The sequence below is a fragment of the Dermacentor andersoni genome, chromosome 1 (assembly GCF_023375885.2).
Source record: "Dermacentor andersoni chromosome 1, qqDerAnde1_hic_scaffold, whole genome shotgun sequence".
Lineage (NCBI taxonomy): Eukaryota > Metazoa > Arthropoda > Arachnida > Ixodida > Ixodidae > Dermacentor > Dermacentor andersoni.
This window is the reverse complement of record NC_092814.1, coordinates 343,256,683-343,270,938: the sequence shown is the minus strand read 5'-3', so window position 1 is coordinate 343,270,938 and position 14,256 is coordinate 343,256,683. Positions and strand designations below refer to the sequence as shown.

Below are 14,256 nucleotides of genomic sequence, written 5' to 3'. Positions count from 1 at the left end.
GTGATTGCAATTATATCCTTAGTTCAGTTTCAGTTTCGGATTGTTCTATCGCTGGTGCCACACCGCGCTCAACCTTGTAAGTGTACTGCGTCATTTACCCCCTCTCATCATTTGAAATAAACGGCTCTCTACGTTTGGTCGATTTGGTCCCCTTCGAAGGAAGTTTTCCTGCGGCGCTCCACGCCCTGGGTCGATGGCCTGTTCCGTAGGCCCCGCGTTGCGGCCCATCCGTCGAGTCAGCTACGCGTGACGGAACTGCAACATGCGCAGACTTTAAGAATGTTTGGCGCTTATCATGTCGCACAACAATGATAATCATCTATCTTGCCTGCATTCGCTTTCTTTAACACTGCGAGCCCGGTACTTCCCAGTCACGAACGGCACGCGCGCTATCAGCGTGACACAGTGTTCTCGACAAGAAAGAAGGCACCGCAGTTTTTGAAGAAAGAAACACAAGCAAAGGAGATGACGATCATTGTCGCGGGACAAGATAAGCCCCAAAGGGTGTAAACTTATTTAGAGCGAACCGCAACACTCCACGGTATGCGTGTTTGGGCGAAGACAGGGCAGCACGCAGGATGGCATTTCGAGGATAATTCACTAGAAATAGTTGGTAAAATTTGCCATGGCTTAGTCTTATTCCACGCTGAAGATAAAGTATAAGCGCTCTTTTGTTATAACTAAGATTGGTTGTTTGTTTTCACGCTACTAGGCCAAGAGGGACGCCATCGATGCGGGAAAGTGTGCCGATTTCTATCTAAGAGATAACGCCACATGACTGTGCAGCGAATACGTGGCGTGACCGTGCGCGATACATTTCTGTACTTTTTTTTCATTTTTATTTATTTTACTTTATCTATTCAAACATGGATAACGTACAGTCCGCCTGCCCCTTACACAGGGATTAGTCACAAATCATAATAATCATTATTATCATCATCAGCGTTGATTCACGCTAAAGGCTGTGACGCTATCTGCTAGATGGAAGTCGACACACATCTCTTAGATTGGGTAGCTAGAGCGCGCGCCGTCCCTCTAGGCTCAGCAGCCTAAAGATAAACGATCTAGAGCAACTAGTCACGAGCGAGTTAGGATGGAAGGGGGCAGCCCTGAATGCTGTCATGTTGCTGCGGTATACGGTACAAACACGGCATGCGGTAAATTGTTCCCGTAAACTTGTACACAGTAACATGAGTACACGGTAACATTCATGGTATACGGTCTGCCGAGCTCTCTAGTATGCGTGAGTACGCCCTTAACTGCGACTTCCATCCTATGCACACTCGAATATTTTCCAATTCCATCGCCGCAGGAAAGAGACCGGTGTCGGACGAGAATCAAAACTCCGACCTTGTGCTTGGCAGTAAAACGGTCGTCTCACGGCCTGCTATGTCCGCTGCTTCTGAGCTCTGCTGACGTGGTTTTCTTTTCTGCCACAGAAGACGTCGTCGATTAGACGCTATCTCATATTTATTTATTTATTTATTTATATATTTATTTATTTAGTTATTTTCGATGCCGCCAGTCCCATCAGGGACCGTCGCAGGTGGGCACACAGAAATGAAATGCACAGTAATAAAAGTGCACGGACAAATTGCGTGTCAATAAGCCAACCAAGAAACACAAAAGAGTAAAGTAACAATACATATAAAAAGAAACAAATATAGATATCACATGTCTAGGAGACATGCAAAGCAATGCAGTGAATACATCATGAAAAGGATATAAAGCCGGAACAAAAATAATAGTACACGATAATCAGCGTGGCTTACAAGGGTTTAAAGGCATATTATGTAAATAAGAATGCGTTACTGATTACTTGATATGGATTCCAACAGTGATGTGAACTGAGATAATCAGTCTGCAGAAATGACTGAAATGTCGAGGCGATTCCATTCTCTTATCACGAGGGGGAAATAAGAGAATATGAATGTATCATTATGCCATGAATATTCTGTTATAGCGTCTACATGTTTGTCTCGATGAACGCGATTGCGTAAAACATGTTGTTCTGTCAGGCCTATCTTATAATACTTTGATCAAGTTAAATAAAAATTTGAGCCGTGCTTGTTTTGCTCTTTATGGTGGTGTCGCTGAAACCGAAACAGCGCTTTTCGCTGTACTTTTTCCAGTTTCGTTATGTTAGTTACTGAATGGGGCAACCAAATTGTGTTAGCGTACTCCAAAACTGGTCTGACGAAAGCAGTATATGCGAGAAGCGTAGTGGGGGTGGGTGTGAGGCGGAGACATCTTCGGAGATAAATTAGCTTGCGTTATGCCTTCGATGTCACGTTGCCAATGTGCGCGTCCCATCTCAGGTCAGAAGGTAGAGTGATGCCTAAGTATTTATGCTCGTGAACTTTTGTTACCATTGCGCCATTAATAAAGTACGGAAAATCATAAGGTTGTTTTTTATCTTGTTACCTTCATGCAAACTTATTTGAGTTGTCTTTAGCGTCATTTGCCATTTTTTTTTCACCATTCATTTAACTGGTCTAGTGAATTGCTAAGCGAAACATGATCTGCGTAGGTGTTAGATGTTTGGTAGATAATGCAATCATCAGCAAACAGTCTGATGGTACGGTCAATATTTCTGGTTACGTCGTTAATGAAAATTGAAAATAACAGTGGCCCCAACCCGGATCCTGGGGGACGCATGATGTGACAGGCACTGTCGCAGATTCCGTATGCTAAAATAGTACGAATTGTGTCCGGTTTTTTAAGAAATCTGCTACCCAGTCTAAAATTTCCCCATCCCCAATAAAACCTCGCAATTTTGCTAATAATGTACTGTGCAGACGCGATCAAAAGCTTTCGAAACTCTAATAATATCTAATCACTCTGGTTAGTTGCCGATGTTCAATGCGAGATCATGCACAACTTCCGTAAGCTGCCGTGACGGTTGAGTACATAGCGGAGTCCGTGCTGGTGCGCCGTTGGAAGGTTGTCAGTGTCATTAATGCTTGTTAAGTGCTTAAAGATTATATGCTCGAGCATCTTGCAAGCTGTGCTAGTGAGAGATATTGGTCTATAGTTAGAGGGCAATGAGGTATATCCTGTTTTGTGTATTGGGATGAATTTCCATTTTCCAGTCGACGGGTAAGGATGATTGCAATAGGGATTTTCGAAATATCAGGCCCAAGTATCAGCTGCACCATTCTGCGTATCTCTTGAGGAAATGGTTCGGAATGTCATGAGGTCCGCATGATTTTTTAGGGTCAAGGGTGAACAATATTGTAAAGATTCCCGCGTCAGATATCGATCGTTAGAGGATCGATGCACGATGTTGGACTGCTAGAAAAGTTTGATAGGTTGTCGTCGTGTTCTGGGAAGTTTGAGTGAAAATAGTTATTGCACGTATTAGCGTTGTTAGTTTTTTCCTCAAGAGACAAGTCCGATAACGTGTCTTTAGTAGGGCGGAAATGGGGGTTCCAGAATCGATGAGGGCTGTTTGTGGGAAAGCTAAGCGGCATTACATGAAAATAATACTCCTTGACATGTTTGGCTGTCTGTCGAAAATGTGCTACTGCGCATGCTAGTTTGTTAGTTTTGGATGTGCATGATCCACGTTTTTTAATAGAGTTGGGTATCATTCTTACATGATGCTTTGAGTGGGTGACTTGACGAGTTATCCATGTGGTTGTTCTTTGCGGTCGCTTATTTTTTAACGGAACATAGTTGCGCACAAGGAAGCCATATTCTTAAAATTAAGCCAGAGTTTGTTCAAATCGATTCACGGGTCACAGGTTATTTACGTAAATGCTTGAAATTCGTGCGCAAGGTAGCTTAATATGCTGGCGCCATCTGCCTTCTTGAAGTTGAGTACTATAGATGCATTACAAAGCGTTTTTATGGGCCCGCTTGCGTTCGCAGCTGTGGTTTCATCACTTCTCTGTGTTGTTCTTTCATCCTCGCCATCGCAGATCTCTCCTAAATTTTGAAAAGTTTTACTAGACCAGACCTTAAGTCCTTAGGTCTACAATATTTCTCCTCGATTGGCGGCACTGGACACAATCCTTGTGAAAGCGAATCTAGGTAGTGGATAGATTGTCCACAGAACTTTTGTAGACCGACTTGCCTTAAAGTTTCTTCGATGGTGTAATGCTATGCGCTGTTAATATCAATATGTAAAATGTGCAGATCCAACGCATATGCTGGAATGTATTTGAGTCGAAGCTTCCGCCAAGTGTTTCTCTTGGGCGCACTTGCTGCGCGACATGACGCACGCGGCAACCAGAGCTGCTCCACATTGGCAAGAGTGCAGTGCGTTTCTTTTTTCTTTTATTGATACCGTTAGCTCCTGGAAGTACCATTACAGGAGTGGTAAGGCAGAACATAAGGCATAACAGGTGCCGCTTCCATGCGAAACATAAATTAACAAAACAAAGCGCGAACAAATCCGCGCAGGCAAAGTAGGTATATTAGGCTGTAAAAGGCACTATATGCGTATGATTGTAGTGTTTTTTCTTTCTTCTTCTTTTAGTAAAGCATATGGGCTTTCGCGCTCACAGACCGAGGTCCTAGGCCATCATCCGACACGTGATAAGTTTATTTTCTCCGTGCGGAGTTATTCGGAGGCACAGCAGCACCCAGAAACCACGGTCAGCCAAGTCAAGGCAAGTTCGATAAAGAAAGCTTGACCTAATCAGTACTTAACAAATATATGTGTCTTTCATTTTGTCTCTTGTAGTGCGCAGACTTTCCAATGAGATTTTTCCAAGAGATCTACATATATAATTTTACGAAAAAGCTAGGCCTCTATACTTAGAGCCGCTAACTATGAGTCAGCATGCTGAGATTGTGTCGTCTCGACAGCTAACATTCATGTGTTACGGGGCGGCCTTGCGCACTGTCATTTCTCACTGTCAGTGACGTTTGCATATCTCGCATCTTTCACGCACGTGATCTTTTGTTCACATGGTGACGCCGCTCAATACACCTCACGCTGTCTGTTAGATAACTCCGAAGTGGGTAAAGCCCATCCGTAATGCTATAAAAAAAATGCGAGAACGATGATGGGATTCGAAGTCTATCTGCCAGCACAGCTGCTCGGTGCTAGAACCGTTAGGCCACGATCGCACCCATGCATCCCTCGTGCCAAGTACGCTCTTTAAAACGCCTGGCACGGGCGTATCGTTCCATTTACTCGTATTATTCCCTCGTGACGGCGAGTGCTTTGAGACGTTGTGTTAACCGCACTATCATTGGTATACTATATGGTATTCGGGATCGGTTCATATTTTTCGTTGCTGCCGTCAAAGTGGGTGAAGTTCGCCTATAATGCTAAGCACTAAAAGCTGTAAGACCATAAGTTATCAGGCTGTCTATTGAAAAATTGCAGACGCCATAGATAAACACTCATAATCCTTCTGTACACTGTCTAAATACTTTCTTTTTGTTTGAAAGAATAAAGTCGTTCCTGGTCTTCAGTCAGCTGCGAGTCTTAGCAATAGTCCGCAAACAGTTTAAACGAGTGCACGCGTGCATGCAAGTTGTTTGTGTCGAGTCTTTAGGTTTCAACAATCTTCGCCCAACGCTTGCAGTAGCGTGCCAGCCGTTAACTAACACCTCCTGTTTTTTGTTAAAGCCAGCACATCTCTCTCGCTCACTCGATTCCTAGCCGTTGTTATCAATTATTTAGGTCAAGGGCGGCGAACTCGACCGATCGAGTAGCTCGCCTGTCTTCTCAAGATGCAGCTTATCTTCAACGTTCGCGGTTACATAGGTCAAGGCTAAGTGTTGGAACAGATAGCACACTGCCTAGCGTAGCGTCATATTATAGCGGCCGAGGAGGAGATATCTTCGTGAGTCCGAAATGAGTTACTTAGTTTAGAAGAAGTGTGGGGGGGGGGGGGAGGAGGCAGCCTATATTTAGTGCTTGCGCTGCGAATCGCAAGCAGACGTCTAGAAGACGCGACAGCTCATTTTTCAAGCCGATCGCTGGCCAAGAAGAAGCAGAGGCCCTCATCATGCGGCTTGAAACTTTTCTTCTCGTTTCCGCAGCAGTCATTTTTTCTGAGTGGCGTTCAGTCGAAAGCTATGTTGGTATAGCCGAAGTGCCCGTAGAAAATGGTAAGCACCATTTTTTTTCCTTGTTTCATCTGCAGGCGGCCGTCGCAGAAACTGGCAGCTTGCAATGCAAACCTCTCTTTGCCTATACTTCCTCGGGGCTCACTGTGTCGCGGTCACCGAGTAAAGCGGGCTGATTCCTAAGACAGTGTACCAAACGCGTTGTCCTGGTTCACCGATATTGACATCACATACGTGCATCTTCGCGAGGTTTTTACTGCGCTTTGCAAAGCTGGCCGATCCTGTGTAGGCAGCGCAGTCATTGACGTCGGTGAGTCCGTCCCGGTACTGCTACGGCATTATTGAGTCACTCAAGTGTAGCATGTTGGCCAAGCTCATTTGCCTCTTCCTTGGGCTTTTGCGTCGGTGTCTCGCCGAGTAGACGTAGTGGGAGGTCCCTTAGACAGCTGAGCCGCGCAGAGGGACAGCACGAACAGTGGTGACGTGAGAGGGGAGGAGTTCGAAGAGGAAGCCCTTCCGTAGTGGTTCTGGTATACGTCACAAAAATGGGTGCGAACGAAAAGCACAGCTATCAACGTCTCTCGAATGGGGGGCGACAATCGATATCTCTTTTTCAGTATTACACGTAGATGCTATAAATGTCAATCGTTGCGCTTCGTAGCTCTCGCACGTACGCGCGTAAATACTTGTAGTTTTGCAGGCACCGCTAGACGAAGAGTGTCAGTATTCAGAGCTCGACGGAAGGCGTCGAGAACCGTCTATTCCACCGATTCCCACAGTTTTAGGATCCGTATATTTTTTTCTCATTCATGTTATTCATACCAGCGGAAGCGAATATAACGTGCGAACCAGTTTAACTCTAAGGTGCTTGAATCTCGTCGCGCACTGTCACGCTGTAGTGAAACACCAGCTTAAATTGCCAGCTGTACCCGAACACGACGCATAAAATTGAAGCATAAACTGTCATCAAGCGTGCACCGGACACAACCCTCTATACCTACAACATTTGATTTACATTTTTAGCACTCAGTCGAGAAGACAATCGTGAATGACGTCAACCGGCTGATTGGTTAGAGCCATGCTAGCCGACTTATGCAAGCACTATCCTTTAAAAGTTTGCAGGCGATTTGTCCAGTAGCAGACCTTACAGTTTCGAGCTCTGAAAATTCATTCATCGTCATTTAATTATTACGGCCCCCAAACCATTTCTCGGCAGAAAGTTGATGTGCATCAATTCGTTCCTTTCTTCAGGTAAATGCCAATTCAACGGAACGGAAATCACTCCAGGAGTGCCAGTGAACCTGGAGGTGCCTTGCGAAGAGTGGAGTTGCGGTACAGGAGATGACGGGACCGGCCATCTTTCCATAGCAGGGTTTGTTTCACATTTATCTCTCTCTCTCTCTCTCTCTCACGGCGTTTTGAATTCACATTTGTCGGCAAGCGCTTCCTCACGTATTTGTGGTTTTAGAGAGAACACTTAATAACGACTTCCCCGCTGGTCGTGCACACATGATACCGAAGGTGCTTTACGTGGTTTTTCACAATGGCTTGGCTCTTGCCAATACCTTCGTCTTCGTGAAGCTGCCCTCATATCGTCTTGACTGTACCCATATGAAGCGTAAAGCACCGAATATCGCATACAGAGCTGTATCAAGACGTATTTGAAGGGCAATTCTAGACGATTTGCAAGCTTCATTGTCATGCATTCAAAAAAGTCAACATGCTCTGCATGTCGACTTCTCTGCACGTCGACAAGCTCTGCCGGAGATAAGGCAGCTTTCTGACTTGCGCTGCCGGCATGAAAGTTGGGCACAAATGCACGGGCGTTCTTTCTGAGCCGGTGTGTGCATAACACACCTTGGTGCATGCATTGGGAGAGGGAGGGTATTCTGTAAGCGTCCACCTAGTGGACGTGTCCATTTCATTTGCTGCTGAACTGTTGGTTGGCTGAAAGCGCATATATCCCTCGGGCGCATACCCAAACCCAGCCCATCAGTACTTGAGCAGCAGATGAAATGGACACGTTCGCTAGGCGGAGGCTTACAGAATACACCCCCCCACCCCCTCCTAGTGAGCTGAACGGATGGTAAACGTCAAGCTAAATCTATCTCTCCATTTACTGGGCGCCAAAAACACGCCGAGGGTTTTCCGTGCGTCTCACTTGGTGCACCATCGATGTGTGATGCCGGTAACAGTGCCGCCGGCGCTTATCGCACCAGCATCGTGACACGCGTGGCATGCGCTATATATACAGGCGACGTTCCTGGTGCACAGCTGCAGTTGTATCGCATGACGCTTCACGGCATGTTGCCTCCTCGCACTCTTAGAACCCCCTGAGGGGAACGTCCTGGAGTGCAAGCTTGCTCTCGTTTTCAGCCGTCGCTTTCAAGCCAAAGTGCCAATTTCATTTTCTAATCATTGCATCTACGCTATTTATTGCTTGGAGCACAATTATCATATCATATCATATAATACAAACATTCAAATATACAACGTGAAATAAGAAAGAAAGAACGAAACATCAACAGCAAATGGGTCGCACGATATCGTTGGTTGAATTTCGAGCACATTATCGTTATAATAAAAAAAGTATTTCATTGTAATGAAAGCCGTTCTTTCAAGGCCACTAACTGGCCGTGGTACAACTATCGTTCAAAGCGACAGTGTGTGATTGCATAGTGCCATATGCTTGTGGCGTAGCAGTTGTCTTTTATGGGCATATATGGACTAGTCGAGGGACACGTAGTCGATGTCCTTGTCTGTCACTCCGTACTTAAGTGCAAGACATATGGTGCGATTCTCCGTGCGATCGATCATACGGCGCGTCGTGTGCGAGTTGCCGCATGCGGCAATTCGGGACACATGGTACGAATTAGCGAGCGGCGGGTAGCTACGCGCAGAACCGTCGTCCCTGCGTGGAAGCTCGGAATGCTGCGTTACTTGGAGCAGAAAGCGAAAGCAAACGTGTTTGCACAGCTCTCTTGTTTGAAACAAACGATGACAATATAAACACGTCAATGCGAATACCGTAGACGTGTTTCCGCAAGGCCGCATTCGCAGTGTCGGCTCCGTTGACAGCCGCCGATGGAGCCGGCAGGCATAGCTCGCTTGGCCACCGAATCCGACACCGGTGGCGCTTGTGACACGATCGCTTGCAGCTCGTATAATGAAGCGCCTATGTTAGTCGGCGCAACGAGTGCGCAGTTATGTCTCGCTTAAATCGCTCTACATTTGATTTCATCGGCGCCGACGGAAGCGAATGAGCCTGCCAGGCGAGCTTGCGATCGCTGGGAGACGGTGTAGCCCTGGCTCAGCGGCCGTCTATCCCGGGCCGATAGCCCTTGTGATGCGTCCGCAGCTCGTAATCAAGCGCCTACATTCCTCAGCACAATTAATGTCTGAACATTTATGTTGCTCTTAAGTGAAAATAAGATTAGTATTCCCGATGCCGTTAGTAGCGATGAGTAAACACGCCAGTCAGACGAGCCGCTTCGTATAGACGATTGCTGCGCGTCTGAGCTGACCGCTGACGACTATAAATCACGCCGACGATTTACTATTTCGCACAGTTCTATAACACGCACTCTTTTGAGTTCACTTTATTCTATAAGATATTGCGTGTCAGAAACAAATTGTAGCCGACTTATATGCCGCCGTCAGCGGCGAAAGAGGGCAGACTTTCGATTGGGGAGAGAAAAAAAATGGGAAAAAGACAAGCATTATCCGAGCGGCGAGGCACTCACTCGACGACTCCGCCCCGCCGGGCCTACCACGTGGCTATGACGTTCGCGCTACCGCCGCTGTCATTGGCTGCTGTTCGTCCCAGCCACGCGGCAGTCGCACGACAACATACATCAAGTTGGTCACATGCGCGGCGTGCGATTCGGCGCCGCATGCGGCGGATTCTGTTGACAACCTGTTGAGTGTGGCTGCCGAGCGGATGGTCGTGCGACGGATCGCACCGAAAATCGCTCCATGTGTCTCGGATTTTAGACGACGGGGAGCTTGCGTGAATAATTAAAAGGATAAAAATACGCCTAACGTATAGGTGACATCAAGGCGAAAGTGGTGAATGAAAGTTATCATACCCGCCGTGGTTGCTTAGTGGCTATGGTGTAAGGATGCTAATCAGGAGGTCACGGGATCTAATCCCGGCCACGGTGGCCGCGTTTCCATGGGGGCAAAAACACCCGTGTACTTAGATTTAGGTGCACTTTAAAGGCCCCCAGGTGGTCCAAATTTCCGGAGTTCCCCACTACGGCGAGCCTTATAATCAGAAAGTGGCTTTAGCACGTAAAACCCCATATTTAATTTTTTAAAGTTACCAGGTGTATTTCCTATTTGTATTCTCTGTAGCTTAAGTACACTTTAATGGGCACGGATATGAAAAAAAGAACACCGTTAAATACATAAGGGCAACTTTATCAAACAAACGAAAGTGCGACATATCCAGGTAACATGTTCAACAGCGCTCAAACAGTTTGGTTTTCATGCAGAAAGTGAAGTAGAGCACCATCACATGTTAAATTGCCTACAAAGACAGCTCTTGTAAGGCGTGCTCTTCAGTTTGCTCCAATTATATCCAAACTTGATCAAGAATACCTAAATAATCAATTGGAAAAAAGAACTGAAGACCGCTTTAATATTTCTTTATTTTTAGTACAAAGTAAAAATGTAAAGGCAATGCGTACTCAGACAGGCATCACCACATTGGCTACACGGCGATGCGTAGCTCAGTCAAAGTTTCCCTACTGCTCCTATTACGGTTATATTAACATAAATAAAATAATAATATCTAAAGTACCCCTCCCAAATTTCAACCGTACTAATCACGAGAGATCCCTTAGACCATTCATTTCAATATGTCACCTACAAACGTTCATTTTCTCCATCGGCTGTCGGGTTTTGGACTAGGCTCTAAAGTGGTATTGTAAATGCTAATACTATAGACAAGTTTGTCAGAACCGTTGTCATTATTCTGGTTGCTCCCAGAAAAGTGATGTTTTATAGTTGTCCCGTAAAACACTGTAAAACGACACCTTTTGATTTAGAGCGTAGCTCTTAGACGCCCGTTGCATGCGGCGAGCATGGGCGTAAGCGTCGTCGGCATAACCAAGCGAACGAGCACTGCGGAAGATGAAGGAGCGAACGCGGAGCGGGATATGAAAGTCGCGAGCCGCGAGCGGCGGAGACCAATGAGAGCGGCCTCTCCAGTGACGTCTGCGCGGGCAACTGGTGTCATGCGGACCCGCCCAACCACTCGATGCGCACTCGTAACTCTTCTCAGCCGGACCATTCTTACCGTTCTTTCGTCTGCTCGCATCAGCTCTCGCTCGCGCTTGTTTCGTTTTCTTGGTTCAGACTCGTTCGCACATGTTTCGATTATCATGTTTTGCGGTTGTTTTGTAATCTGATTGTATGCGCGACGCCAATTGTGAAGTACTTTCTGCAAGCCTCGAGGCACCGCCGATTGCACTGGAACCTTCGACGAGTCATGCATAAAAGCCGACGCGCTTGACCGGCAGATAAGACTTTCGGCGATCGCCGACTCTGCTACATGTCTCTCCCAAACCCTTTACCTCAATATATCGTGCAATGAAAACACGTATAGAGCTGCGCTCAAATTTCTCATTAGGGAGCATCGTAATCATCGGTGTAGTTTTTTCCATCAGGTTTTTTATGGCTCTTCTGTCCAAGGGTTCCGCGTTATGATGCGGAGCTGACTTCAATCTTGAAAGCAGTTTTGAATATTGTAAATATATGGGATTCTATGCTTTCTTTTCTTTTTTTTATTACTTTTCCCGCTAATAAGTCTACGCATTCATTCGTGTTGTTCCGCAGATTACGACCCATATTCCATTGCCCCTTCTACATCAACCTGAAACAGGTTTACAGTGTGCTTGAATAGTAATCTTTCCTTTCTCTGCAGCTGTGGCGTCACCGGCGCAGGTCCCGGATGCCGTAAAGTCAAAGGCACCGGCGTCTATCCTGACTGCTGTGAAAAAGTGATTTGCGATTGAGTGCGTCGTGGCTGGCCTCAAGATCGGAGCAAGACATAGACGGAGGTTTTAGCACAAGCTATGGCTTTGCTACGAGTCCTCTTCGTTTGCAAGTTGTCAATCAGATCGCCAACTTCTCTTGTGGATACGTGTTGGAAGTTGAATGTGATTTCGATAACAAATATGTAAAGAATTGTTGGGCGTTTTCAATAAAATAGGACGCAATGCAATGCAATGTAGTACAATACAATATGATGCAATACACTACGATACTGTACAATAAAATACACGTACTACACTACATGCCCTACTATACAACACAGTACAATACAATGCAATACAATAGCATATTGTTTCCGTCAGAGAGATGAAGAAGGCTAACGGTAAAGACTGCTTCAAAAGTACCTTTAGAGTGTCTCCCCCAGATTCCTCTGTGGGAAGCAGCTGGTGATAGTAGTATGCACACGCTGCATCGAAATCTCGCACCGGAATCACGTTTTAAAGCTGCTGGCGGACAGTTAACTAAGCGGATGTTGTAAAAAATATTTCGTTCTGAAAACTAAAAGAATAAGACAGCTCTTGGACGTCACCCAAATGAATATAACGCTGATATCAAGGGTAAACCACAATATTCGCGAAACGCTACAAAGTGGATAATCGGCACGCCGCATTTTAAATTGCCATTCTGACGTATATGCAGATTCTGTTCTTATCCGCTGCGTCAGTGAAGCTTGCACTGAACAACACCGCAAGACTGCGCAGGTCGCATGTGGCGGAACACAAAGTCACCGAAAGTAAGCAGGGATTTCTGATTTCCCAACTTTATCACCTTCTAAGACGTTGACTGCGCGGGTGCCGCGTATCGAAGAGCATCTCGTTCCTTACTTGGCCTGAAATCTCAATGCAGGAGGGAATTTCCTGAAACTTCCGCGCGAAGCCTTTAATTTTGAGGGCTTTAACTAACACCGGTGATTTACGAGGGAAACTGCTGGACGGTAGAGCGTGCCATACTTGTTCCAATGTAGGATTCGAGTCCGTAAGGAGTGTCACATTCTGGCGCAGGCAAAATCGGTAGTCTGCGTGGACAAGGTGCTATTGCCAGGCCCTCGACCCACGTCGACGAGACCACAGGGTCCTGACGGCCAGACCGACGCACGCGACCTCTTTGGTTGCAAAAAGAAATATTAGATCAGTCACTGTGGCCACAGAATACAGGTGTAAGCAAAGCAAAAACGAAGTATCATAACAAATTACTTGTGTCAGACATTTGTGCGCCAAAATCGAAGTTCTTTGAGCAGCCCTCAGGCAATATTCGGTGAGCGGATCATCGTCGTCACCTTGTATGCGGCATTGGGGAAAAAGAGGCTCCGGTTGCTGAATGCCATAGCAACAGCGAAACTATTCTAAACAGGTTCGCCAGCAAATGTAATTGAAGTGTTTTGTTACCCATTGAACAAGAGTACACTTAGGCGCATATCGTCAAGAGACGAACAAAAGATTTCGCGACAAACGCCAGGCCTGGCGGCGGAGAAATGCGACACCGAACTCCACGAGCGGTGTCACTCAAATTGGCACAAAGGCACACAGAAATCTCGTCGGTAAGTTCCGCCTTGTCTGCCTGCTTTTTGAGTTATGTTTACTGAAACACACACACACACACACACACACATATATATATATATATATATATATATATATATATATATATATATATATATATATATATAGGCTTCGTTCTTCCGCTTCTAAATTTCAGACTGTTGCCTCAAGTCCTTCCAGCCGGCTAGTTCTTGGCCTGCCTTTATTTATTTATTTGGTACATACTGCTAGCCTTAACGAAGGCTTTGGCAGGAAAGGGTACATTCATAAAAGGGAAAATACATCATTCACGCAGGGTTCAACGATAATCGTTTACAAGAGGCCTTGGTTTAAAAACAAGCTTATTCATACACACGTACAGCGATATAGACAATGCACATTCATGGTGACAATAGAACATAATGTACAAACCACATTTCATCATGTAGCAACAAAGATATGGTTAGACAGCTTAGACAAAATAGAATCGAGGGTTGTACAATCGACAACCTCTTGTGGTAACATATCCCATTCTCTGATAGCTTGTGGGAAGTATGAATATCTGAAGGTGTCATTGTGAAACCTATACTCAGATAATTGTTCATTGGGTTTCGTTCTTGAAGATCTAGCGTTAGAGTGTACTAAAAAC

The 14,256-nt window shown here is 45.7% G+C and overlaps 1 long non-coding RNA gene across 1 annotated transcript; it reads left to right on the top strand.

The window, feature by feature from the left end:
- The first annotated feature begins 5,879 nt into the window (after positions 1-5,879).
- Positions 5,880-12,259, top strand: LOC126516868 (uncharacterized). The gene is made up of 3 exons (XR_007596151.3): positions 5,880-6,072; positions 7,282-7,402; positions 11,960-12,259. It is a non-coding gene; the product is annotated as an uncharacterized lncRNA (long non-coding RNA).
- Positions 12,260-14,256: the final 1,997 nt, after the last annotated feature.